This window comes from Silene latifolia, chromosome 11 (genome assembly GCF_048544455.1).
Source record: "Silene latifolia isolate original U9 population chromosome 11, ASM4854445v1, whole genome shotgun sequence".
Taxonomy (NCBI): domain Eukaryota; kingdom Viridiplantae; phylum Streptophyta; class Magnoliopsida; order Caryophyllales; family Caryophyllaceae; genus Silene; species Silene latifolia.
The window spans coordinates 32,316,147-32,343,974 of NC_133536.1; the positions used below are offsets into that span (position 1 = coordinate 32,316,147).

Consider the following 27,828-nt stretch of genomic DNA (forward strand, 5'->3'; position numbering starts at 1 on the left):
TGTGCTAGGGATCCCACACTCCAAAATCTCCTCCTCGTCGCCAGTCTCATCCTATAAGGACCGCTCGACCTCCGTGGTCTCCTACTCCTCCTGCTGCGTACTACGGCCCCCACTAGAGCCGCCTCGATGTCTACCACCACGACCACGTGCCATTATACAACCACAATTGAACAAATAAAATTGTTAGAATGTGTTAAATAATAAAATAAAACGAAATAATATAACATATTAACATAAAAAAATGGTTAGGAAACACAATAATAAATAAATTGATAGCTAAAACATGTAAAAACCAATACCAAATTATCTTTACTCATCGACATCCTAATCCTCATAATCATCCTCATCATCATCGTCATCATCATCATCATCATCATCATCATCATCATCATCATCATTATCATCCTCCTCCTCATCATCATCATCATCACCCTCACCCTCACCATCCTCCTCCTCCTCCTCCTCCTCCTCCATGTGATCATCCTTCCCCTCCACATTATCTTCTTCCTCTTCTTCCAACTCTTCCCCTCCCGCTTCTTTCCCATTCTCATGAATGATTTCATCATCAATTGGAGATAAAACTGATTTTGATACAATTTCTTCTTGAAAAAATGTTGTATCAAATTTTGATCTAGCCTTTGTCTTAAAGACCGCCCACCATTGCTTTTGATGTTTATCATTACTCGTGCTTGGATAAGAAACAAAATACACTTGATGAGCTTGATGTGCGAGTATAAATGGATCATAAGTCATGTATGTTCGGGTATGATTAACTTCTACGAGTTTGTAACGATCATGGACTCCCATTCCCGCTATGGAATTATCTTTCCATTCACACTTGAATAAGACTGTTTTATAAGCACGTCCACGCCCATTATAGCACAACTCAAGGATATCCTCTAATATGCCATAATATTCATTGTCATTAAGGGAGGAAATTGTAACACCATAATTTCATCTAACCTTCCTCTTTCCGTAATTTAATGTATGGAAATGGAACCCATTAACTGAATATCGATTCCATGTTTTAACCTTTTGTGAAGGACCTAAGGCCAAACTCCTTACCAAATCAGCTTGGATATTGCATTCAATGACATGTGACAGGGCAGTCGTATACCTATCAAAAATAACTAACTAAACTAACTATATAGCTAGGGAAGTCAGGTCGATCTCCACAGGGAGGCAAGATATCTGTAAATAGTCCGTCTATTCGGTCACAATATGGGGGTTTGTAAATTGATTTCTAAACTAATTAAGCTTTAAGGGAAGAGAAATAAAGAAGAGCAATAAAAAGCATAAAATAAGAATGAGACTATCAATAACGAAGGGACATGTCAGAATTTCAGTTCACTACGGTAGTCTAGTGACTCAACTGCAAATAGTCTAGATAAATTACCGTGAGACGGATACTGGAAAGATCCTTCCGGTCCACTTTCTACCCTAGATTCCCACTAACTTAACTTACGTCCTCGTCAGGGTAGTCTACTGTTCATAGCAGGTCTATTTAGTCCAATCTTCCGATCCAGGATTAAATTTAACCAGATTAAAGGGTAACTTAGAAGCGTGCACTCAACTAAGTCGGTAAATACATTTATATTGCTATGGGGACAGAGTCTCACAAATAATTCATCTAACCTGTTCACTACATCGTCACAATTCTACCACAGATCCCCTAATCCCAACATGAAACAAATTAGCTACTCATGCTATTAATATTGTCAAGACTAATAACAACAAAATAACTAACATTAAACATGATATAGTAGTAATGAAATTGCATAAATAAAGATTAGGGCAGAAATTAAGGAATAGAGAACAAGTAATTAAAGCAAACAAAAGAGAGATTAATATTAAAAGAAGAGAAATATTACAATCGCGAGAATTCCGGCGTAAAGAACAACTAGATCCGAGCGGAAATAATCCAAAAGCAAAAGTTACAGTGAAGAAGAAAAGCAACGTGTATAAGAATAGTTTTTCAGTGAAAGATGAAAGATAAGATGTGATATAATGGTAATGACCTAATTATTGTGCGCTGAAATAGAAATTAGCGAAGTCCATTAACTAAAAATAAGTAACACGGACTAATTAAGGCCCGTGAAATACCAAACCACTCGATCGAGCAGTTTGAAACAGCTCGATCAAGGACTTCTTCAAGCAATCCACTCGATCGAGTGGAAATACTGCTCGATTAAGTAACCTCTAATTCCAGCATTGTCGATCGAGTAAAATAGACTGCTCGATCGACCACCTCAGCTACAAAAACCACTCGATCGACCAATAAAAGGGCTCGATCGAGTATTCTTCCTCTGAAACCGCTCCAAACTCGTAACCGACTGCTTCGTAGACCGTTCCTTCACGCATCCTAATGCAGTATCTCACTCTGGAAATCCCGTCTCCTCAAAATGCATGCAAAATAGGACGAAAATGGTACGATTCCACTACTTTCAGGTTCATTCCTACAAAACGGACAAAACGAACCAAAGTAGCCAATTCGGGGCATAATGCAATATAAACCATACTAAAGTACATGGAAATACGTGCTAAAATAGGCTAAAAAGACTATACAAAATGCACGTATCAAATCTCCCCAAACCGAACCTTTACTCGTCCTCGAGTAAACTAAAATGCAACTAATGGAACGGAAAAGAAAACTCGGAGCTAGCTCAACTTGTCTACTTGAACCAATTTAATGCAGCAAAAATTAACAATTATAGCTAAGCAGTCAATACACAAACGAGTTATAAGTTATTCAGAAATATAGCCGACCTATCGACCTTGCAAGACCAACAAAATCGAACTGTCATGTGGTCACTCTTCTCTCATGAAGCAAAGGGTGAATAATATATGTAAAAGAGAGGAAAAGAAACCGTCACTCACCTAACTGCGACCTACATAGCATGCATGCAATAAAAATGAAAGACGATATGAGTACTAATGCACACATTCCAACCAACAATGTCCGTCACAGCCGAGGGCTTACAAATGATATGGGAATAGTGAGGGTCAGGTTAGAAAAGGCAAGACAAGTTATGGAAATGTGGAGGTAAAAGCCCCAAGCTAGTTCCTAACAAGACCATATAACACCGTCCGAATCTCAACCGACTGAAATATAAAGTATAAGTGCCCTTTATTTGGCACACAAGTCACTAATCACATACACTATCTCCTCAAAAATATGGAATAAAACGGAGGAGGGAGACCGTCACAAGATAAAGATAAGCATAGACGGATTCAAAATTCAAACCAGCTCAAATATTTTTGATTTTTCTTCTCTAGTTTCACGTGAACTTCATTGATTTTTTCATTTTTTCCTTCTTTCTTCTTTCTTTTTCTTTTTTTTTTCTCACGTTTTTCTCTTCTTTTTTTTTCTTCTCATACTCTCTTCCTTAATTCTCCACCAACTCCAAACAAAATACACATGGGCCAAACTGCAGACGGAAAAATATACCACAAAAGACAAACTAAACTAGCTTGACTAGGCAGGCTTGGTTTGGGATGTAGCTAATGGGTCAAAAAGGCAAGATTTTGCTTAAGTGGAGCTAAATGGGTGAAAAATATAAGAAAAGGGAAAATTTGCAAGCACCTCCCTGCATGTGAAACCAACCACAAACCCGAATGTATACATTTGACAAGAAATCGAATGTCATAAAAGTGCAAAAAAGATGAACATGCTATGCAAGGAGTACTACTCTCAATTCCTAATGAACTGGTCATGAATGTCACCAGTTATAAGGCTCTAAATCTCAGAAATTGTAAGTAGATTGCCAATTTATCAGGTCAAGTCTAAATAGTCAGCTATATTTAAACAAAAACTCGTAGACTATGCGTATGACAAAACTAATAACCGTCAACAAAAGTGCAAGGCTCAAGTAAAATGACAACTTATAGTGCAATATCATCACGGAAATCAACCGTTCTGACTCAACCTATATGCAAAAATAAACGTGAATATTTTTTTGATTTTTTGAATTTTTTGAATTTTTTTAATTTTTTTGGATTTTTGAATTTTTAAGAAATAAATAAACAATGCAAGCTGAAAATATAGACGTGAATGCAAACAAATGCAGATGCAGACTCAAAAGGATGTATTACCCTCCCCAAACCAAAACGGACAATGCCCTCGTTGTCCTCCAGCATACACCAGCAGATATACACAGGGGAACGGGAATAAACAACCTATAAATGAAAAATAAATACAAAAATAAAAAGGAGACAAGAAATAAAAGAGTGAGAATTGCGGAAAATTCGTGTAGTCCGGATCCTCCTCCGTGTATGCTGGAAAACTGGGGAAGTGAGTAGACCAGTAGTTACTCGTCAGCCTCGTCATCACGCACGTCCTCCACCGTGTAGTCCGGATCCTCCTCCTGCGCTCTCTCCGCCGCCGCCGGGTCCTCGTCCTCCTCCTCCTCCTCCTCACTAGCAGACTTCGGGTACCCCTCGGCTGGGAACCGGTAGAAGGAAGGGTGTGGCCAACCCTCTGGAATGGGACGGTGTCGCCTCATGTGGTCCTCGTATAGAGGGAACAAAGTCAAAGCTAAGTCCCGCTCCATACGAGCTTGTCTCTCTGCAATCTCAATCAACAAACTGTCATGGCTCCCTTGGTCCATGACAGAGGACGCCTCAAAGGGTGGCGGAGGTACGAAATTAGCCGGTAGGACCGGCTGTGTCCGTGTCTGGACAACAGGCGCGGGAGTAGGAGTAGGGGTCGGGGCAGGAGTGGCCGTGGAAGGCTGGCCACTCGTAGAGGGTGTGGACCCCTCTGCGGTCTCATATCTATGCCGCTTCTTAAAAGCTGCCAAAGTAGGAGGTGGTAGGATCGGTAGGTGGAACTCGGGTAAGGGTGGTGGTCGGACGCCCTGTGCAACAGTCGAGAAAGGGGCGAGACGAGGTAGGGTGCTACAAGGAAAGTCTACGGACAAGGAAAGTCTACGGACGAGGTAGGTCACGAGGCAAGGCAGGGAGGAGAGAATCGACAAGAAAGGTGGCCGTGCCACCGTAGACGATAGTGCCCGTGGTCTTCTCTCCCTGAGTCTGGAAGTACTGGGCGGTCAAATAGGCAATGCTGAGGGTAAAGGGACCCTCCCTGTCGATGTTCAGGTAACCGCCTAAAATGGAGAGCTCGTTGTTGTTGATGTTGTTTGGCTCCTTTCGGCCAAAAATAGTACTTCCCATCAGTCGGAGGAAGTAACGGGCAGAGGAAGGTGGACCTGAGCGAGCTTTCGCTTGGGAAAGATAGTCTGTGCCAAAGCCCGCCAAAGTAGATGGATGACCTTCCTAGGGGCAGCAGTGTCACCCCTGAAAGAAAGGCCGAGTCGAGTACCAAACTCCTCCAGTGTCATAGAAAAGGTCCGGTTGAACAACCAGAAGGACATATAAAGACTAGTAGGGGCAGCATCGTGTGCCTCGGAGGAGAAGGTAAAGGAGCTGAAGAACTCTAGGCTCAGCTCCCTAAAGGTGAAGGCACTTATGGTAAAAGCTCACACACCGGCTCATAAAAACCAAGCCTCTCAAGTGACGTACGGCATAGGAAACGCGTAGGGAGAAAGTCACAGTCAACTAAACTATAAAAACGAACACGATGAATACCATTAGTGAAAATTACCTGGGGGTACTCAGGGTGTGAGTCGAGGGTGTCGTCCACTCGAATGGTAACCGTGCCAGGAGAAATGCTAGCAGCAGGTGTAGCGCACAACCACGACCACGACCACGGCCTCTAGAACCTGAAGTAGAAGACCGTCCTCTGACGATACGAGGTACTAGAGCCGCTCTGAAAGCAGCTGCGACTGCAGGTGAACACGCAGCATGGGTGTCCACTGTACCGGATGTACTAGCTGTAGCTGCAACAGTAGATGCAGCAGATACCGTGATGTGACCATAATTGGCACATATTTAGCCCCCGAATTACCCTTGTTTCCATGCTTTTTAGTGCTTATTTAGGTCATTTCTTATCTTTAGTTCTTTGTTTTGAATATTCTTTGAGATTTTGATCCCTTGGTAGGAAAGGAGTAAGAATCTTGCATTTTCATGGCAAATTAAGACTAAATTGATCAAATTCAATGACCAAGCATCAAGGAGGGACAAGATTAGAAGGCCTTTGTACATATCATAGTAGAAGAGCAATGTTGAGAAAAGATCCTTGAGTCCCCAAGGAAATCCCCAAGGAATTTATGAAGAAAAGGGAAGAAAAGAAGGAGTTACCACGCTGACTGACAATCCGAGCGGATTGTCAACAATCCGCCCGTCCTGCCCTTGCACAATCCGAGCGTCCCAGCTGGAATCCACTCGGATTCCCCCTCAACAATCCGCCCGGATTCCCCAGAATCCGCTCGGATTCCATCGCCCAAATCCGGCCGTCCCGACCTTAATCCGCCCGGATTCCTTCACAGCACGGGTTGTCTTCTTCAAGCTACGAAAAGAGAAGCCCTTCTCTCCAAAAATACCGGCTTCTCCTTGCTCAACTTAAAAAGTGTAATTACTAGTTTAGCCGTTAGTTAACCCTAATGCATCCTCCCTAATTTTCACTATAAATACCCCATTAGTCTAATTAGAGGAGCATGTTCTTCTTATCAATAATTAGTGTAGTTAATATCAATCAAATATCTCTTCAATATTGTAATCAAGTATTAATCAAGTTTTAATCCAAGTTTTAGTTCTTTAATCTCTCTTTTGTTCATCCTTTATTTTGGGTAATTGAAGATTATTTGGGTTATTATTGGGAGATTGACAACCTCTCAATCTAGCATTCAAGTACTTCTATTATTCTTGCTTTATTATTGGAGTCATTAGTAGGTATAATCTCTTAATCCCTTTTTAATTATTGTTAATTACTTCCATTTATTCATCATGTTTTATATTGTTGGTATGATTGACAACCTTGCTAGCATGTTCAACATGATAATGAGTGAGTAGTCTCTTAGCTAGGGTTAATGGGTGATTAGGGGAAACCAACATGGGGAATGATTCATGCTTAAATTAATATGCTTTCATATCTTATTTGCTTGCTTGTTTTGATCTCAACTCATGCACATGTTATATTTGATGAAATGCTAAGCCTATGAATCCTTGCATTTACTATCATCTCCTATCTTTTCAATGAGACTTGTAAGACATAACCTAACTCGAGTCTCATTAGACCATGCATGTTGTTGAGTAGGGAAGATTAAGTCGACTTGTAGGTGTTGTACAATCTAATCGATTCGGCTCCGGGACCCAAACTTTCCTAGGATTGTAAGATATAACCCAACTCAATCCATCACAACAATAATTGCTTGCTTATAATTTGAGAACATGTTTGTATGATCATATCCCATGATTCCCCTATGACCCCATGACACCCTAGTGCCTTTAATCAATTGTTTACACCCCTTTAATTCATCTTGCTTGTTTATTTTCATTGTTATTCTAGTTTAGTAACCTTCTACATCAACCCAATTTGTGACACCCCTTAGACACCACTAGTTACAATAGAAATCTCATTTCAACTCCCGTCCCTTGGGATCCGACCTTTACTTGCCTCTTTACTAATTGTAGAGTTGCTTGTTAAGCTATAAATTGTGTTTTGATTCGACCGTGACCAACGACCACATCTCTTAGTTGTGAATACGAAACGGACCGATCAAAAATGGCGCCGTTGCCGGGGACGGTGTTTTTTTGACTTAGATTTCCTTTTTTGTTATTAGTTGTGTCTTTTTTCGCCTTGAGGAAGTAAAAATCCTCAAGGTTTGTTCTAATTGTTTTTGAGTTGTTTGATATTTTGCATGTCTAGAAGGTTACAAAGTGATTTGTTACCTTTTGACCGTGAAATCGAAAGAACCTTGACGAACAATAGGAGACTTGTTAGGAGGAATTTGAGAGGTGTTGGTGAAGTTGTTCAACCCACTAGTGAGTTTGTCAATCCTTTCGCAATAGAAGGAGAAGAAAACCCATTACACAATACCCCACAAAATCCACCTACAATGCCAAAATTCTCGTCACACTCCGTACCCACCGAGGAGAATCTACCAAATGGTACTCCTACACCGCAACATCTCACCGGAAATTTTATTGCCAAGTCCGCCTTCATCCAACTAGTTGAGAGGAGCCAATTCGGGGGAATGCCTAGTGAGGACCCTCATTCTCATATGGAAACCTTTTGCGATTATTGTGATGCTATCTCTCAAACGGGCGTGACTCAAGACCAAATTAGATGGGTCTTATTTCCTTTTTCCTTAATCGGCACCGCAAAGCAATGGTTGAAAGGCCTTGATAAGGCCACCCTTGGAATAGATTCTTGGAAGAAGTTGGCTCTAGCTTTCTACAAAAAATTCTACCCACCGGAAAAGACCAACATGCTAAGAGCTCAAATTACGGGTTTTAAGCAAAGGGATAAAGAGTCTTTGTATGAAGCTTGGGAGCGGTTCAAGGGAATTTGTCGCTCATGTCCTCACCATGGACTTAGCGAATGGTTTTTGGTGCAACAATTTTGGAATGGTTTATATGAAGATTCTAGGAACATTCTCAATATGGGATCAAATGGAATGTTCACCGAAGTTGATGACAATCAAACATGGAACAAGATTGAGGAAATGGCGGTCCATAATTCACAATATAGTAGACCTCGCAAGGCTACTAGAGGAAGAAAGCATGAAGTGGACTCCGTTACTCAATTGGGTGCTCAACTTAGTGCTCACATTGACACAATCAACTTGAAGTTTGAACAAGCTATGGCTAGACTTGAGGAAAACTCAAAATCATCAAAGCATCATGTCAATGCCATGACGGCATCCTCATCAATCCCAAGTGGGATATTTGAGAATTGTGGAACTTTGGGTCACGACCCAAGTAAGTGTAGGGGAACAACCGAACAAGTTAACGCTTTCCAAGCTTACAAAAGTGGTACCCCTTATTCAAATTTTTACAATGAAAACACCAAGTTCCATCCAAATCTCTCATACAAAAGCCAAAATGTTCAAAACCCTCAAACAACATACACTCCACCACCCATGAGAAACCAAAATCAAAGACCCTTTTACAATCAAAACCAAGGTTACCAAAATCAAAATCCATACAATCACCAAAATGACCAAGGCTTTGATGTCCAAAAAGCGGTCCTCCAAATGCAAAAGAATCAACAAGAATTTTTCACCCAAATGCAAAAAGATAGCCAAGCAAAAGAAACCACCATCAACAACATTCTAGCTCACACCAAGATGTTGGAAACACAATTGACTCAACTAGCATCTTCAAGCTCACAAAGACAAAAGGGGCAATTACCACCTCAAAGTAATCCCCCTAGACATGAAACGGTTAGTGCCATTCACTTGAGAAGTGGTAGAAGGTATGAAGCACCGAAGAAGCAAGTTGAGGATGAAGTTGTGGAAGCTAGTGAAAAGGAAGAAATTGTGCAAAACTCCAAAGATGGAGAATCATCAAAAGAAGAAAGTTCAAAGAAAAATGAAGACAAGGCCAAAGAGAAGGAGCCCATTGTGATTAGACTTCCTTTTCCAAGTCGTCAAGCCAAACCCAAATTTGATGATCAACTTGGAAAGTTCATGGAAATTGTGAAGAATTTAGAAGTCTCAATTCCTTTCACGGAATTAATCAACCACGTTCCGGCCTATGCAAAGTACATGAAAGATATCCTCACAAAGAAGAAGTCGATCCGGAAACTTGAGACTATCGCCTTCACTAAGGTGAGTAGTGCAATACTTCAAAGGAGTTCACCTCCAAAGTTAAAGGATCCGGGAAGCTTCTCAATACCGTGTACCATTGGCGACACGACGATCAACAAAGCCTTATGTGATCTAGGGGCTAGTGTGAGTGTCATGCCGTACTCGGTGAGTAAAAGGTTGGGAATGGGAGAGCTTAAATGCACCAACATCACACTCCAAATGGCCGATAGATCGACGAAGACACCATTAGGGATATGGGAAGATGTCCCCGTGCGAATTGGGAAGTTTTTCATCCCGATGGACTTTGTCATTGTTGATATGGAGGAAGATTCCAACATTCCAATCATCCTAGGAAGACCTTTCCTACACACCGCGGGTGCGGTGATTGATGTGAAACATGGAGAGCTCACTCTAGAAGTGGGAGATGAAAGCATAACTTTTAATCTTGACAAGACCATGAGAGCTCCTCGTTTGCATGAGCCATGTTTCATGATTGATCATTATAGCCGAAAAGATGAAAGGAAGAAATCGGAACTCCAATGGAGGAAGAAAATTGAAGATGCTCCATTCAAAGAGCAAGTGAATTGTGACAAGGAGAGCTTGCAAAGCTCATCAAAATCAACCAACGAAGAAGAGGATGGCCTCATTGGCCAAGAGAAGAAATTGGAAGAGTTGTCTCCATCTAAGCAAGAGATTTTCAATGATCAACTCAATGAAGTTTGTGGTCTTTGGGACGACGAGTTTGAAGGGATTTTTAATCCCTACATTGGGCATGCCATCGATCATGATCAACAACAAGGGCCACGGTCTATTGAGGACCTCTACCATAATAATGAACAAGCTTTTGATTACTTTTTCAAGGTGTTGAGCAACATCAACAACACCTTGAACATGCCCCCTTGACATCTCATCAAGAATGAGAGTTTGGTGGAGTCCTCCCTAAACCACCACTTGTAAATATTTCTAACTCCCTAACTTACATTTCAATTCTTGTATTGCATTTTTGTCATTTTTGGATTTTTATTTACTTTGATCAAAATAATTGTCATGTAAGAGAGAAGTGAGGGAGGGACTAACAACTTCAATTGATGTGTAGTGCTTTACCTTAGTGTGGGGATGGCAATTGCCTAGGCTATCCATGCCTTAGTAATGCCCCCACAATGAAGAACACAAGCCTTGAAAGAAAGAATGGAGGAATGAAAAAGGGAATGCGCTGTGCACGGATGGAACTGAATCCGTGTACACAGGAAGAATCCGAGCGGATTCCAGAGAATCCGCCCGTCTTATGCAATCCGAGCGTCCTGCAGAAAAGACGCCCGTCTTGAACTGAACTGAAATTTGAAATTTTCCTGACTGTTAAAGAATCCAAGCGGATTCCAAAAAATCCGCCCGTCTTGAAGAATCCGGCCGTCTTGTAAAAAAGACGCCCGTCTTTGCAGCTGAAGAAAACAAACAAAAATCTCTGGACTGAAATTCGTCCGTCTCTGAAAAAACCGGCCCGTCCCGTGTTCAGAAAATCCGAGCGGATTGTACCAAATCCGCCCGTCTTTAGGCGAGCTTTTGCAAAGATTGAAGAAGCAGAATCCGCACGGATTGAGCCTAATCCGCACGGATTGCCCCTGCAGTTTTGAAATTTCGGCCTCTTTATAACCCCTCCCACCTTCATTCATTCATTCATTCATTCATAAACACTACCCACAACATCAAAACCCTCATCCTCCCCATCATAAAAACAAAAACCCTCAACAACATTCAACAAAAACAAATCAAACCACCCTTCCAACAACAATTTAATCACTCCTTCTTCATCAAAAATCAAAACCAAGAACAAAATCTTCAACCTTTGAGTCGATTTTTGTTTTCATAAAGGCAAAGCCTTTCACCTTAAAATCGATTTTGGCATCCTACAAATTGAAGATTTTTCATTCTTTTCTTGGTTAAGCTCATCAATGGCAAGGACTAAGGGTGCAACAAAGGCAACCAAGGCACCAAAGGCTAAGGCACTCTCACAAAGGCAGAAGGCTCTTCAAACAAAGAAAGCTTTGGCTATGGTGGTGGCAACACCAAACTTGGAAGTGCAACAACAACAACAACCTTCTATGGGACCATCAACATCCTCTACTCCGGTAATTAATCAACTTTTGCATTATCCGGAGGTAACTTTTATTTCCGATACCCATAGAAATACCTTTGTCAAGTTTGCTATGAAGTCTATTCAATCCACCAAATTCATATGTAAAGATGCCTTGGAAAAATTGGGTGTTCTTGAACAAACAAAAGCCTTTTTCAAAGCCATGGGGTTGGAGAAATTGTTTGAAACAAAGGAATTGACATACCCCTCCCTTGTCTTGGAATTTTTAAGTTCCTTGAAAGTCACCAAAGTTGAGAATAGGGAAAATATCGAGTTTCGTCTAGGTAATGTTAGTAGACGCATTACCTTTAAGGAATTGGGTGAAATTTTGGGTCTTAGTGATGAGGAAAGTAATTTCAAGAGTTATGGAAAGTATGACCCCGAACCTCTATGGGAAGCAATCTCCGGGAAGAAATTTGAGGATTTTCATGCATGTCGTGCTCTTTTGGTCCATCATCCGGGCATAAGAGTATGGCACAAGGTTGTGGGAAATACCATAATTGCTAGGAAAGACACCAATCATTTCACAAGACTCGATTTTATTCTCCTTGAATCGGCTTTGAATATCGGAAGAATTCACACCAAGTCTTACAATTCTTTGAGGCTATTGGTTGATAGATGGCTTAATGTTGATAATGGGAAGAAGGGCACGACCGTTATTGTCAATGGCGGCCTAGTCACGGTCCTAGCTAAGCATTTTGATCCTAATTTCAATAAGGATAAGAAGTACAAAGCAAAGGAAGGTGGCCATCTTATTGATATGCACATTATGATTCACAAGTTCAAGTGGGTTGCCCATAACCCCCTTGACACTAAATATGGATGGCTAACTAGTGAAGCTAGATCGTTCACCTTGCCCTCGAAGATTTGTCGCCTAAGCGTCCACCGGACCAATTATCTACTTCCCCTTTCCGAAGAAGCCGAGTATATCATTCAACAACAAAAGGGTGATCTTGAAACCCCCTCCTCTTCCATTGTCATACCACCGTACCCCTTTGAGTATGAAGAGTTCAAGCCGGAAGGAATTGAAATTGGGAAAGACTATGTGACTCTTCTCATGCAAGCAATGCACAAGCAAGCCCATGAAGATCGGAAAAATGCGTATTTGGCTCCATATCCACCCCTCCTACATCTAGCTAGGCAAGGACTCCTTGATCCATCTTGTCCTTTGCCTAGTTGGGCTTATAGAGAAGTCTTATTTCCGGGTGCATCTAGGGACGTGGTGGGAGATAATGAGGTTGTTGGAAATGATGAAGAAGTTGATGATAATATTGAGGAAGAAGCAATGGAAGGAGAAAGAAATGGTGAATATGATGATGAGCAAGATGAGGAAGAAAGTGAAGAAGCAAATGACAACGAAAGCGGCAATGTGACCACTTCTCATGAGGGAAGTGGTGATGATGATAGCATGATGGAAGACTAGCAAGCCTTGGAGACTCCTACACACCCATGGTTTGTCTATATCTCTTTGTATTTTATTTCATTTTGATCATTGTTGGTTTAGTCCTAGCAACATCAAAGGACTCACACCCCGGTACCATTGAGGTGTTCTTATTGTTCCCATTTGTAAAATCCAAAATGACAAAACTAGTTTCATGCATAGCATAGTGTGTGCATGAACTATACCCATCCTTGGACATTAGCAATAGTGTCTCACTCGGTTTGGGGAAGTTAATGCATACACAACGGGAGGTAATCTAAATTATCCTCTCCGTCATAACAAAAACCATGCATCATGTAGTGTAGCTTAGTATAGAATTGCATTTAGTATAGAAATCATGCATCATCTTTGCATAATTTCCATCATTTTGGCCATTGAGGACAATGCCCATATTAGTGTAGGGATGGGAATTCTAACATTTAACTCTTATTCAAAAACCCATAAAAATTGAAAAAATTGAAAACCCAAAAACAAGTTCATTTCCTTTGTATATATTGTCTTGTATATATTGTGTTTGTTTTATCCTTGTTCACATTGATTGACTACGCCACATCCGAGACATGAGGATATTGAAGACCGGATGGTATGATCTTTCCAATCTCCTTTTTCCTCTTTATGTTAATGACTATGTGGCTTTATTTTGATTGACGCGGTATAACAATGTGAATTTAGGACTTGCATTTAGTTTATATGGCATATTAGTTGGTAGAATCATTTGCATTAGGATGTTTATATGCTAGTTGCATCATGGCATGTAGTTTGCATGTTAGAAAAATTTTGCGAAACCGTCTACTTGGGAAGCTTGACAAGTGTATATAGGCCCTAGTAGATGCTTTTTATTCTTAAGACTTTGCTTGTAGAATACTTGTAAAACACCCTAGGATGTGTCATGCTAGTATCCTTTGACCCATGGTTTAAGGCCTAGTCGAGAGTACCTTGTGGTATGATAACTCCTTGGCTACCGTTTATTCTAAGGTGACCCTTGAAACCATGCATCCATCAATCCATTCATCCATGTTCTACCACACATTTTGTCATCAAAGGGAATGGTCACAAAAAGAAATCAATTTGAGTTCAATGAAATGAAAAGTGAAAGAAAGTTTGCAAAAATGCATCAAAAAGAGGAGCAAAAATAGACTCCTAAGCTTCAAATACAAGGCACCCTCGTTACTAATTGGGGTGACTTTGAAAATATTCAAAAAGAAATGCAAAAAGTTGTCAAGTATTGAAATGCCAAAAATAAAAAAGAAATGGCAAAGAAAGTTTTCTCAAATGTCAAATGCCACAAGAAATTGGGGGGAAAACAAAAACAAAAGCAAACTCCCAAAGTGAAACTCAAATATCTATTGATCCCTTTATCCATCATATCCATTTTTGTGCATGGTAGAGAGGGGACGACCCTTCTTCTTGTCTAGGCAAGAGGGGGAATTCCGCGATCCTCCAGTGTTTCTAACACCATAGGGAGTCTACTCTTGACAAAAGCATTTAACGATTAAGGACAAAGGTACCCTAGCTTGACACATTTTGGAGGTGATTTATTGGTATCCTTCTAGGCTTAGTAGTTTGAACAAATTGCATCTATGAAGGATTGTGTACCCTTGAATTGCTTCCCTTGTAGATAATTTCCGCCACTTGATGAGGGAGTGGCTATTCTTTTTGTAGATGCATCCATTATGTGTTTTTATGTGCTTAATGTTTGGATGTATCGCCATTATGGCAAGACCCACCTTGCCTTGCAAGAAGGCATCCTACCTCATGGTTGTCTTGTTGTGAGTTGAAGGGGCGGAGTGAGACCCGCTAATTGTCTCATATCGGCTATATTATTAGGATAGGTTAGTATTTGTCCTAGTCTTTGTCACCTCTTTACTCGGGACGAGCAAAGGTTCGGTTTGGGGATATTTGATGTGACCATAATTGGCGCATATTTAGCCCCCGAATTACCCTTGTTTCCATGCTTTTTAGTGCTTATTTGGGTCATTTCTTATCTTTAGTTCTTTGTTTTGCATATTCTTTGAGATTTTGATCCCTTGGTAGGAAAGGAGTAAGAATCTTGCATTTTCATGGCAAATCAAGACTAAATTGATCAAATTCAATGACCAAGCATCAAGGAGGGACAAGATTAGAAGGCCTTTGTACATATCATAGTAGAAGAGCAATGTTGAGAAAAGATCCTTGAGTCCCCAAGGAAATCCCCAAGGAATTTATGAAGAAAAGGGAAGAAAAGAAGGAGTTACCACGATCGACAATCCGAGCGGATTGTCAACAATCCGCCCGTCCCCGCCTTTGCACAATCCGAAGCGTCCCAGTGAATCCGCTCGGATTCCCCTCAACAATCCGCCCGGATTCCCCAGAATCCGCTCGGATTCCATCGCCCAAATCCGGCCGTCCCGACCTTAATCCGCCCGGATTCCTTCACAAAGACGGGTTTTCTTCTTCAAGCTACGAAAAGAGAAGCCCTTCTCTCCAAAAATACCGGCGTCTCCTTGCTCAACTTAAAAGTGTAATTACTAGTTTAGCCCTTAGTTAACCCTAATGCATCCTCCCTAATTTTCACTATAAATACCCCATTAGTCTAATTAGAGGAGCATGTTCTTCTTATCAATAATTAGTGTAGTTAATATCAATCAAATCTCTCTTCAATATTGTAATCAAGTATTAATCAAGTTTTAATCCAAGTTTTAGTTCTTTAATCTCTCTTTTGTTCATCCTTTATTTTGGGTAATTGAAGATTATTTGGGTTATTATTGGGAGATTGACAACCTCTCAATCTAGCATTCAAGTACTTCTATTATTCTTGCTTTATTATTGGAATCATTAGTAGGTATAATCTCTTAATCCCTTTTTAGTTATTGTTAATTACTTCCATTTATTCATCATGTTTCATATTGTTGGTATGATTGACAACCTTGCTAGCATGTTCAACATGATAATGAGTGAGTAGTCTCTTAGCTAGGGTTAATGGGTGATTAGGGGAAACCAACATGGGGAATGATTCATGCTTAAATTAATATGCTTTCATATCTTATTTGCTTGCTTGTTTTGATCTCAACTCATGCACATGTTATATTTGATGAAATGCTAAGCCTATGAATCCTTGCATTTACTATCATCTCCTATCTTTTCAATGAGACTTGTAAGACATAACCCAACTCGAGTCTCATTAGACCATGCATGTTGTTGAGTAGGGAAGATTAAGTCGACTTGTAGGTGTTGTACAATCTAATCGATTCGGCTCCGGGACCCAAACTTTCCTAGGATTGTAAGATATAACCCAACTCAATCCATCACAACAATAATTGCTTGCTTATAATTTGAGAACATGTTTGTATGATCATATCCCATGATTCCCCTATGACCCCATGACACCCTAGTGCTTTTAATCAATTGTTTACACCCCTTTAATTCATCTTGCTTGTTTATTTTCATTGTTATTCTAGTTTAGTAACCTTCTACATCAACCCAATTTGTGACACCCCTTAGACACCACTAGTTACAATAGAAATTTCATTTCAACTACCGTCCCTTGGGATCCGACCTTTACTTGCCTCTTTACTAATTGTAGAGTTGCTTGTTAAGCTATAAATTGTGTTTTGATTCGACCGTGACCAACGACCACATCTATTTATTTGTGAATACGAAACGGACCGATCATACCGCCACAGAGGTAGAAAGGCTAGAAGCAGTGTTAGCAGTAGGAGTGGCTGTGACTGATGTAGAAGCTGAAACAGAGCTAGCAGCAGTGCTAGCAGCAGCAAAGACAGTACCAGCAGCGCTAACAAGGAAAACAGAGGTAGTGGTTGTGGTACTAGCAGGTGCGGAGACGGTGGTGGCAGCAGGGACCACCGTCTCAGACAGGGACGGACTAACAGTCGAGCTAGTAGAAGGCGTAGAGCTAGAATCCATCCTAGTAAAAAAGGCCAGGGGAAACGATAATTAAATTACAGTGAAACGACAGAAAATTTCCCAAAAACAGTCGAAAATTTCGACTAAACAGCCCATAATTCCCAAAATTCATCTCAAAAATTCGAATTAAGTAGAAAGTCAGTGACGGGGAAGAGGGAAATAGACATCGAATGCAGCAAATTAAGCAGATGGCAACAGAAAAATCCCAAATTTCAGTCGAAAAATTCGATTGACAAGAACCCTAATCCCAAATTTCCTCATAAAATTCGAATTAAACATGTGAATAGCAATGAGGTAAAGGAATTAATCATCAAGTTAAGCAAATTAAGCATAAAATCACAATTATAGTCGAAAAAATCGACCCAAAATTGTCTGCCGAAACCCTAATTTCTAGTTTACTTAAAGAAAGGCAAAATTAAAGCAATTAAAATGCAAAGAACTAAAGGAATACTTACTTGATGATGAGAAACCTACAAACTAAGCAAATAATCGACAATCAACAAGCAAACTGGGCGATTTTTCGACTAAAAATCGCAAACCCTAACTCCTCTAATTGACCGTGTAAAACAACAATAATCAAAGGGAAAGGAGAGAGCAAATGTCGAGTAATTAGCAAGAAAATTATTGTAAGTGTTGGATTTGGTAATGGACAAGATTAATGGAGGTTTCTTGGGAGATTTGGTCGCAAATGGTGGAGAGCAATCGAAAAAATGAAGAAGGAAATAGAATAATGAAGAAAAGAAGGGAGTTAAAGGGACTTCCTGCGTGTCATTTGCAAATTCACTCGATCGAGTGATTTTAAACCACTCGATCGGGAGCTCTTGTATGCAGTTCACTCGATCGAGTAAAAATATACTCGATCGAGTACTCCCCTATTTAGCTTTTGTCAATCGAGCACTCTGGAACAATTCGATCGAGCATAATTCACTCGATCGAGTACAAAAAGTACTTGATCGAGTTCTTTTCCTCGTGTCAGCCCTTGAAATTGCGTATAATCTCCCAAACCTGCATAAAAAAACTCGCAAGGATATCCCAAAATACTAAATATGAATATTAACATTCTATAGTCTTCTAAACTATGCTAAAAATGTCGAAATTCTAATTGTCCTAATTAAATGCAATAAATAAATCCGACGGAAATTAAAAATTGTTTTTACAATTTCTTACACGGGGCATTCCCCGCTCACTTCTTAAGACAATTCAGTAGCCCCTCGGAGGGCTTCTGACTGGAGGACGTCACCTCAGCAACATTAACCGTCCTCTTCATTCTCCACGAGCTTGTACTTGAATCATTAGGAGGAGAATAGTTGACGTCCACATACGCACGAACTTTTCTCGTCCTTACTCCGTTCTCACCAGCTTTAACGTTATCGCTCCCACTTTGACTGACTGTAATTGCACAATGACCATTGACAGCTCCTGCATTATTTCATCTGTACCTGCAGCAAGGAAAACAGACGAAGTCTCCTCCTTTTTGCTCTCAATCTGAGGCGGAGGGGTCACGATCGCAGCACAAAATTCCAAATTTTCATTTGGAGTGTCAATAGGAGGGTCAGTAGAAGAGAGGGCATTGCAAGGCTGAGCTTGCATGGGAGCCCTGCGAGACTGAGACTGATGGAAAATTAATTCCTCGTCTCCTACCTGAAAAGTCAATGTCTTGCCCCCGACATCTATCACTGCGCGAGCAGTAAATAAAAATGGTCTCCCTAAAATAATAGGGGTATGTGTGTCCTCGGGGATGTCAAGAACTACGAAATCAACGGGAACAAAGAATCTCCCGATCTTAACAGTTATATCTTCTATGACACCTAACTATCGTGATATGCTACGGTCGGCCATCTGTACAGTCATGTTCGTGCCATTAAACTTGGTCAAACCAAGTCTCTTAGCAAGAGACAGAGGTAAGACACTCAAGCTAGCGTCAAGATCGCATAACGCGTTATCAATCAAGTGGGTACCAATATGACACGGAATTGAGAAACTACCCGGGTCTGACTGTTTAGGAAGTAACTTATTTTGACCTAGGGCCGTCCCTACCCCGGTCAAATCTACCGTCTCATGATCATTAATGTGCCTCTTACGTGATAAAATTTCTTTCATAAATTTAAGGTAAGAGGGTACCCGTGTCAGCAATTCGGCGAACGGAACAGTAACTTGCAAGATTTTCAGGAGGTCGGCGAATTTGCCGAACTATTGATATGCCTTCGTGTTCTGTAGTCGCCTCAGGAAGGGCACCGTGATGGGTATCTCGAGCCCCTTGTTCCTCTCTTCCAACGTATCAGCCGGATCAAGCTCTTTATCCTTTGATCGAGACTTCTTTCCTCTCGAAGGAGGTCTTTCAGGCGATATTTCACTCGATCGACCACTAGCAGGCTCTCGATCGAGGTCTTCTTTTTCAGGATCACTCGATTGAAAAAAAATATCATTCGATCGAGTAGAATCCTCAACAAAATTACTCGATCGAGCTGTTTGGACTACTCGATCGAGGTGTTCTTTTTCCAGTTCACCCGATCGAGCAAAAATTCCACTCGATCGAGTCCATTCTTCAGCTTTTTCACTCGATCGACCACCTGAAACCAGTCGATCGAGTATCTTCTTTGTCGTCAGCTCTTTTTCAGCAATAGTATACTGTTCATCAGCATTAGACAGCTTCCTCGGGTCTGATTTGTCCTCTAAAATCGATAAATTTGGTCCTTCGTAAGATCGACCACTCCTCAAATTTATTAAATTCACCGTCTCATGTGGATTCTTATCGGCTTGTGACGGCAAATGACCCTGCTTCCTCGTGGACTGGTTCGCGGCTAACTGGGCAACTTGGGTTTCAAGTGACTTAATAGATGCTTCTTTTTGTTGGTCACTTAGCTGCCACTGCTTTGTCAAAGACTGCAACATCGTCTTCAACTCGGATAGCTCACTTACCCCACCAGAAGATGATGCACCTTGATTGGGAGGAGGAAAGAAAGGATGCTTTTGAAAGCCTTGTTGAGCCTTGTGAGGAGGGACATATGGCTGCTGCTGCTGCGGTGGAGGAGTAGGATTGAGTACATTCTAACTTGTCCACCTCAAGTTGGGATGGACTGCCCCTTGGTTATTATAATAGGAACCTCCTCCTTGCCTGTATTGTTGAAAAGCAAGGACCTGTTCCTTCTCTGTAAGACAGTCAATAGCAGTATGACCGTCGTTGCTCCCACACCTCTTACATGTGAAGGTGTCCTGTCTCGTAAGCAAATGAACCGTCTGAGGCTCCCCAGCATATTGCAGCTCCAATCTATCAAATATGGCATTCATAGCTTCCAGCTGAGCCACTACTTCCTTATCGATTGAATGAACCGTTCTAATACCATCCCTTGGGTTCCCATATTCAGCACAATGGGTAGCCATCTCCTCAATGATACCCCATCCCTTGTCGTCATCTATATTTTTCTGAAATCTGCCATTGGATGAGGCGTCTAGAATAGCTCTATGGTCGTCATATAACCCATTATAAAATTGGTTACATAGAAACCATTGATCAAACCCATGATGAGGAATAGACCTCACCAATTTCTTAAACCGACACCCGGCTTCATAAAATGTTTCATTAGGTGCCTGCTTGAAGCTTGTTATCTTTCCCCTCAGCTGATTGGTGCGCTGCGGAGGGAAATATCTCTTATATAAAGCAAGAGCAAGGGTCTCCCAGTCCATGATCCCTACGGTCGTGCGGTCCAAGTCGGTCAGCCACTCCCTGGCTGAGTCAGTCAAAGAAAAAAGAAACAGCACCTCCTTAATCTTGTCTTGAGTTACCCCCTTTGTGGCGGGGATAGTAGAACAGTAGTCCGTAAAGACCTCCATATGCTTCCTCGGGTATTCACCTGCCACGCCTCTAACGAGATTTCTCTCCACCAGATTGATATAAGATGGACGGATGTCAAAATTATTACCGTCCTCAGTCTGGAGATTGAAACCCTTGGGAATAGAAGATGCTTTAGGCTCCGAATGACTCGCAATATTCGACATCTTTACTGGTGGGGTTGCAGAAACAAAGTTGTCTTGTTCTAAAGACTGATCTTCTGCGATAAGAAAATGATGTAGCTCTGGTTCGAAAGTACTCAAGTCTTCCTTTTGTGATTTTCTTTGCAGACGGAATCTATGCCTAAATAGTCTCTCTGGCTCAGAATCAGCTGAAAATAACTCCAACCTGTGTGACCTTGGCATACACAACACTGAAAAAGAAAAACGAGAACTACCTCAAGGAATAAAAATTCCCTGAGACGGATAAAAATAAACGAAACAAAAAAACAGATAGGGCAATTGCCTCCCCGGCAACGGCGCCAAAATTTGACAGGACAGTCGTATACCTATCAAAAATACCTAACTAAACTAACTATATAGCTAGGGAAGTCAAGTCGATCTCTACAGGGAGGCAAGTTATCTGTAAATAGTCCGTCTATTCGGTCACAATATGGGGGTTTGTAAATTGATTTCTAAACTAATTAAGCTTTAAGGGAAGAGAAATAAAGAAGAGCAATAAAAAGCAGAAAATAAGAAGGAGACTATCAATAAAGAAGGGACATGTCAGAATTTCGGTTCACTAGGGTAGTTTAGTGACTCAACTGCAAATAGTCTAGATAAATTACTGTGAGACAGATACTGGAAAGGTCCTTCCAGTCCACTTTCTACCCTAGATTCCCACTAACTTAACTTCCGTCCTCGTCAGGGTGGTCTACTGTTCATACCAGGTCTATTTAGTCCAATCTTCCGATCCAGGATTAAATTTAACCAGATTAAAGGGTAACTTAGACGCGTGCACTCAACTAAGTCGGTAAATACAGTTATATTGCTATGGGGACAGAGTCTCACAAATAATTCATCTAACCTATTCACTACATCGTCACAATTCTACTGCAGATCCCATAATCCCAACATGAAACAAATTAACTACTCATGCTATTAATATTGTCAAGACTAATAACAACGAAATAACAAACATTAAACATGATATAATAGTAATGAAATTGCTTAAATAAAGATTATGGCAGAAATTAAGGAATAGAGAACAAGTAATTAAAGCAAACAAAAGAGAGATTAATATTAAAAGAAGAGAAAGATTACAATCGCGAGAATTCCGGCGTAAAGAACAACTAGATCCGAGCGAAAATAATCCAAAAGCAAAATTTACAGTGAAGAAGAAAAGCAACGTGTATAAGAATAGTTTTTCAGTGAAAGATGAAAGATAAGATGTGATAGAATGCTAATGACCTAATTATTTTGCGCTTAAGTAGAAATTAGCGAAGTCCATTAACTAAAAATAAGTAACACGGACTAATTAAGGCCCGTGAAATACCAAACCACTCGATCGAGCAGTTTGAAACAGCTCGATCGAGGACTTCTTCCAGCAATCCACTCGATCGAGTGGAAATATTGCTCGATCAAGTAACCTCTAATTCCAGCATTGTCGATCGAGTAAAATAGACTGCTCGATCGACCACCTCAGCTACAAAAACCACTCGATCGACCAATAAAAGGGATCGATCAAGTATTCTTCCTATGAAACAGCTCCAAACTCGTAACCGACTGCTTCGTAGACCGTTTCTTCACGCATCCCAATGCAATATCTCACTCTGAAAATCACGTTTCCTCAAAATGCATGCAAAATAGGACGAAAATGGTACGATTCCACTACTTTCAGGTTCATTCCTACAAAACAGACAAAACGAACCAAAGTAGCCATTTCGGAGCATAATGCAATATAAACCATACAAAAGTACATGGAAATACGTGCTAAAATTGGCTAAAAAGACTATATAAAATGCATGTAATAACATGTTTCCGAAACCATGATGGAAATTGATCCTCGTGCTTATTCCTAACATCATTCTTGCTCACATTAGGATGTTCTTTAATGAAATCGATCACAAATTGTGTTTCATAAGGCTCCAAGATTTCACATTTAGAAAGAACGTAAAGGTGAGCACAATTATATTCTCTGTCATCCAAATATCTTGTCTCCCCACTTGATGAACACCCTTCTGATGGAATATGTGTCCTCCGACAATAATGCGATCACGACTGTTGATCATGATGATCACATGTTTAAATCTCATTATAAAGAATACAATTGGGAAGTAATATTTTACTGTCAACTGATCAACATATATCGGTAATGATTGGCTGACTAGAGTTTGACATTACTGTCGTGTGACGGTGGTGATCAGCTGATCCCCTAGGTCATACCTATAGGGCAACGCTCTTAATTGATCATTTAATTAATCGTATAATGTTACGAGTTAATTAAATTACTTGAAAATTGACGGACGATTTTGGAAGTAAAATTTACGTATCACATTGAAATGTGATTAAATGAGATACGGTCTGAGTAATTGAATCGTATCATTACTCGGATGAAATAATTGTTTAAGGTAACAATTGAATTGAATGAATTATTATAAATACAATCTGTTGTGATTTATAAATGGTAAAATATTTTGGTACAAGTAATTATGAAATTACTAAGTCAATTTTTGTATATGACGTATTTTTATTAATACGTTGATTTTTAATATGTTAAAAATACATAACAAATTTATGTTACATGTGACATGTGACATATTGACAAATTGACAAAAATAATATGGAATCCATATTATTGTATGTGCCAAAAAATAAGAGGGGATTAAGCTAATTATATGTTGATTATATTAGTGGAAGGCATGATGATTGCCTATTAGACTAGCCATGTAACCCTATTGTTTATTGTGAAGAGCAACAATTGCATGCATTGGCTCCCTCCACCCTCTTCCTCCATCCGGTTTTCAAGAGGAAAACCTCTTTGGTTTTTCTCTTATATTTTACCTAATTACACAATAAAGTAGTTGTTGGTTTTACTAATTCATTCACTCATCTAAAATAAGAATTCTAGGGAGATAATAAGCTTCCTTCTTCCTCTCCCGAAAACCGACAATATTAAGAGTTTTATAATATTTTTGGGTCATTTTCTACAAGATTAATATTGTACTAGTTCTTATAATATTAATTTTAATTAAGAGTAAGCCTTGGGTATTAAGCTTTGGGAGAGATCCTACACTTGGATCTTAGTTCTTCCATTAAAGGACAGCACAAGAACAAGAGAGAAAGGTGATCTCTCTTGTGCCCATAAAACCGAAACATCCAATGTAAGGATAATGTTTCTTCCTTATTTCGTTTTATTGTTTGCATGCATAAGATCTACTTTTCCTTCAATTGGTATCAGAGCCATGGTTGTTTGCATGCAAATCGGTTAAAAGTTTTTCCGAGTTATAAAGATTAACATATAAAACTTATAAAATTTGTGTTATTATGAGATATCACGAAATTAATCCATGCATGTTGAAATTTCTGATCCTAAAATGTTTTTAGGATATTTTGGTTAATTTACGGATTTTTATTGTTCATATTATACAATAATGGCATTTAAATATGATTTTATGAGTAAAAATGTCATTTTCGGACTAAAAATAGCTAAACTTCTAATTTTCCAGTGATTTTTGGATATGTTGTCACATATATTATTTTGAGATAACCTGTAAATTTTCATAAATTTTGGACTTGTTATGCTCGAAAAATGGATTTTTTATTATTAAATTCGGATTTAGGTGAAAAATAGGTTAATATGAGATAAATTTCGAATCTGGTCATAGAAATTTAGTATGTTGTCACATGCAATTTTACAAGATGTGTGTAAAATAATAGGCTATAGTAAAGTCTTTTTGCATGATTTATGGATTTTTGAAGAAAAATAGCATGAATGGTGACATTATTAGTGAAATATTGATAAAACATACTCTATGACTAAAGAAAAACATTATATGTTGCTTTTTATTATCTTTTTTAGATCTAAAATTGAAAAGTTGATAAATATAATTTTTCTCATGTTTTTATGATTATTTTAGTTAAAACCGATAAATCGCAACATTGTTTTTCCGAAAAAAATTCGAACTTTTTAACCTAATTTTTTGAACATTGTGAGTGTCATGGTATTTTTCCAGAATGTTCATGAGTTTAAATTTCAAATTTTAAATTTATTTGAAATTTTTTGATTTATTTGAAGTTTATAGCTTATTTTGTAATGTTTGGTCCATTAATGAACAAAATATAAGAAATATGAGTTAATTATGGTCAAATAATTAGTGATGACTAAATTTTGAGTCCTAAGAGGTTAGGGTAATTAACTTATGCATAAATATGAATTTATGTAATTTTGTGATTATAAAATGTTGAAATCACGCAAATCCGTAAAAACCGAGTAATATACGATATTGGCTAATTAAAGGCGATTTAGCATAAAATTGAGCATGTTCATACATATTATAATGCTACATTTTCTTTATGATTGTCATAATTTTATTTTATGTAATTTTTGAATTATGTAATTTTTTACTTAGTATGGCCTTAGTTTTTAATTGATATTACCCGAAATGTATGGGAATATCGATTCGGTTATAATTTTTGTGATCTCGTATCACCGTTTTGTAATTTAATAGATTTATTTTATTTTAGTTTCAAATGTATAATAAGAAATTATGTAATTTATTATGTAATTTTATTCATTCCGGAGTTCCCAAAGACGGATTTCTTCAAGAATGGCGATACATAAAGACGGTGTTACCTCGAGATGCGTGACACAACCGAAGTTCAAGGGACCAATGGAGTTGGTTTCCGAATATGTAATAGTTAAATAGTTTTTCTATTTTAGGAAGGCCATACTAGGATTTATTTATTATATGCTTGCATTTTATTTTATGTCGCATGCATCGCTAAATCGCCATAACTAAAACATGCATTGTCATTTTATCGAGTTTATCGACCGTGTCAATTAAAATTATCGTAGTTCACCGCTTTAGTTCACTTAAAATGTGATAGATAATAAATTGACATGACCTCTCGCTAAAACAATCAATTGAGACATAGCCTTACCAAATAGTAGAAACCATGAAAACCTATTTCGCGAGGGAGTGCACTCGGCCCTACCGGGGTACAAACCTTGTTACGTAGGGGAAGTGGGTGATGAATGTTAATCCACCGAATTCATGTTGATAAGGGATGAATCGGCCCTACCGTGCCCAAGTTGATATGGATTTGGATCTTGGACACATTTATTCGAAATTTGGATTGAACTCAACAAAAGTTTTTGATAAGGGATGTATCGGCCCTACCGTGCCCTTGTCGGATGTGTTTTGGGCTAAAGATAATTGTTAATGTAATATTATCGACCAAGAGTTCTAAAAGTAGAATCGATTAAACGTTAATCCACCGAGTTATATTGATAAAGGATGTATCGGCCCTACCGTGCCTAAGTCGATATGAATTTGGGTCTTGGAATCATTTATTCTAGTTGGGTAGAGGTCACTAGAAAAATGCATAAAACTTGTTTAAATTATAATTTTTACGAGTATTATTATTAAAACTACATTTGTTTTACTCCTTCTATTTTGTTTTGTAGACCACTTCTTTTTCTCATAACAAATGGCAACACCAACCCCTAATGCCACGCCTCTCGCTAATTCATCTTGGCTCCGATCCTTCATGGATCGATGTAAACTTGAAAAGAATGGGTCAAATTTCTCCGATTGGGATGCCCAACTCAAATTAGCCGCCGAAGGTGACGACAAGCTTCGTTACCTTACCGAGGCCTCTCCACCCGAACCTACTACTAGGTCGACCGCCGCCACTAGGGAAGCATATGAGGCTTACCAAAAGGAGTCCGCCGCAATGAAAAACGTCTTGATATTTGCGATGGAGGCGGACCTCCAAAGGAGAGCCTTTAAAATGGGCAATGCTAATGAGATTTACTCCAAGCTTGTGACAATGTTTTCACAAACTCCGCGGATCGTCCAATATGAGGCGGCCGCAGCATTCTTTGATCTCAACTTCAAAGAGGGCCAAAAGGTTAGCCCTCATGTGCTCAAACTCATGGAGCTTGTCGAGACCTTGAAAATTCAAAAGGTTGAAATCCCCAAAGAACTCATTGCAGATAGGATTCTACACTCCTTGTCCAAAGTCAAAGCGTATGTACAATTCCGGGTGAATTTTAACATGCAAGACAAGGATGTGTCTCTTGAAGAATTGCACAAGTTACTTGTGCAAGCCGAGAGGGACATGGGGTTAAATGTGAACCCACCAAAAGATGTGCTTAACATAAGCACTAAGAGTAAGGGGAAGTCCAAACAAAATGCAAGGAAGGGCAAGAAGCAAACTCCCACATTCACCAAAGCTAAGACTTGTGAAGCTAGCACTTCAAGAATCAAGAAGGGTCCTCTTGATTAATGCCATTATTGTAATGGTATGGGACATTGGAAAAGAAATTGTTCCAAATACCTTGGTGATATTAAGGCTGGAAAGATTACTCCAGTAGGTAAATGACTATCCTTTCTTTTATGTTTCTAAATCAACTATGGTATTATGATACAAAGTTGTGATAATATATCTCCCTTTTTATTGTAAACAGGGCCTCCACCAAGCAAAGACAAAGGAAAGGAAAAGCAAGCATGAGAAACCATCAAGAAGCTAGGGATAGCTTTCATGGAGCTTTGCTTTTCATTGTCTTTTTTTAAATCATGTTTTGGATTATAGAACCTTAAGTTTCCGTGTTCGACATGGAAAGATATTATGGATAATGGGTTGTATTTTGGATAATGGTGACTTGGTTTGCAACCCAAGTCACCCGTTTTATCATTTTATCCTTTTGT

General features: G+C 39.4%; 1 non-coding gene across 1 annotated transcript; it reads right to left on the reverse strand.

The window, feature by feature from the left end:
• Window positions 1-8,327: 8,327 nt before the first annotated feature.
• On the reverse strand, window positions 8,328-8,434 carry LOC141616650 (small nucleolar RNA R71). Its single transcript, XR_012530982.1, has one exon. It is a non-coding gene; the product is annotated as a small nucleolar RNA R71 (small nucleolar RNA).
• Between the last annotated feature and the right edge of the window lie 19,394 nt (window positions 8,435-27,828).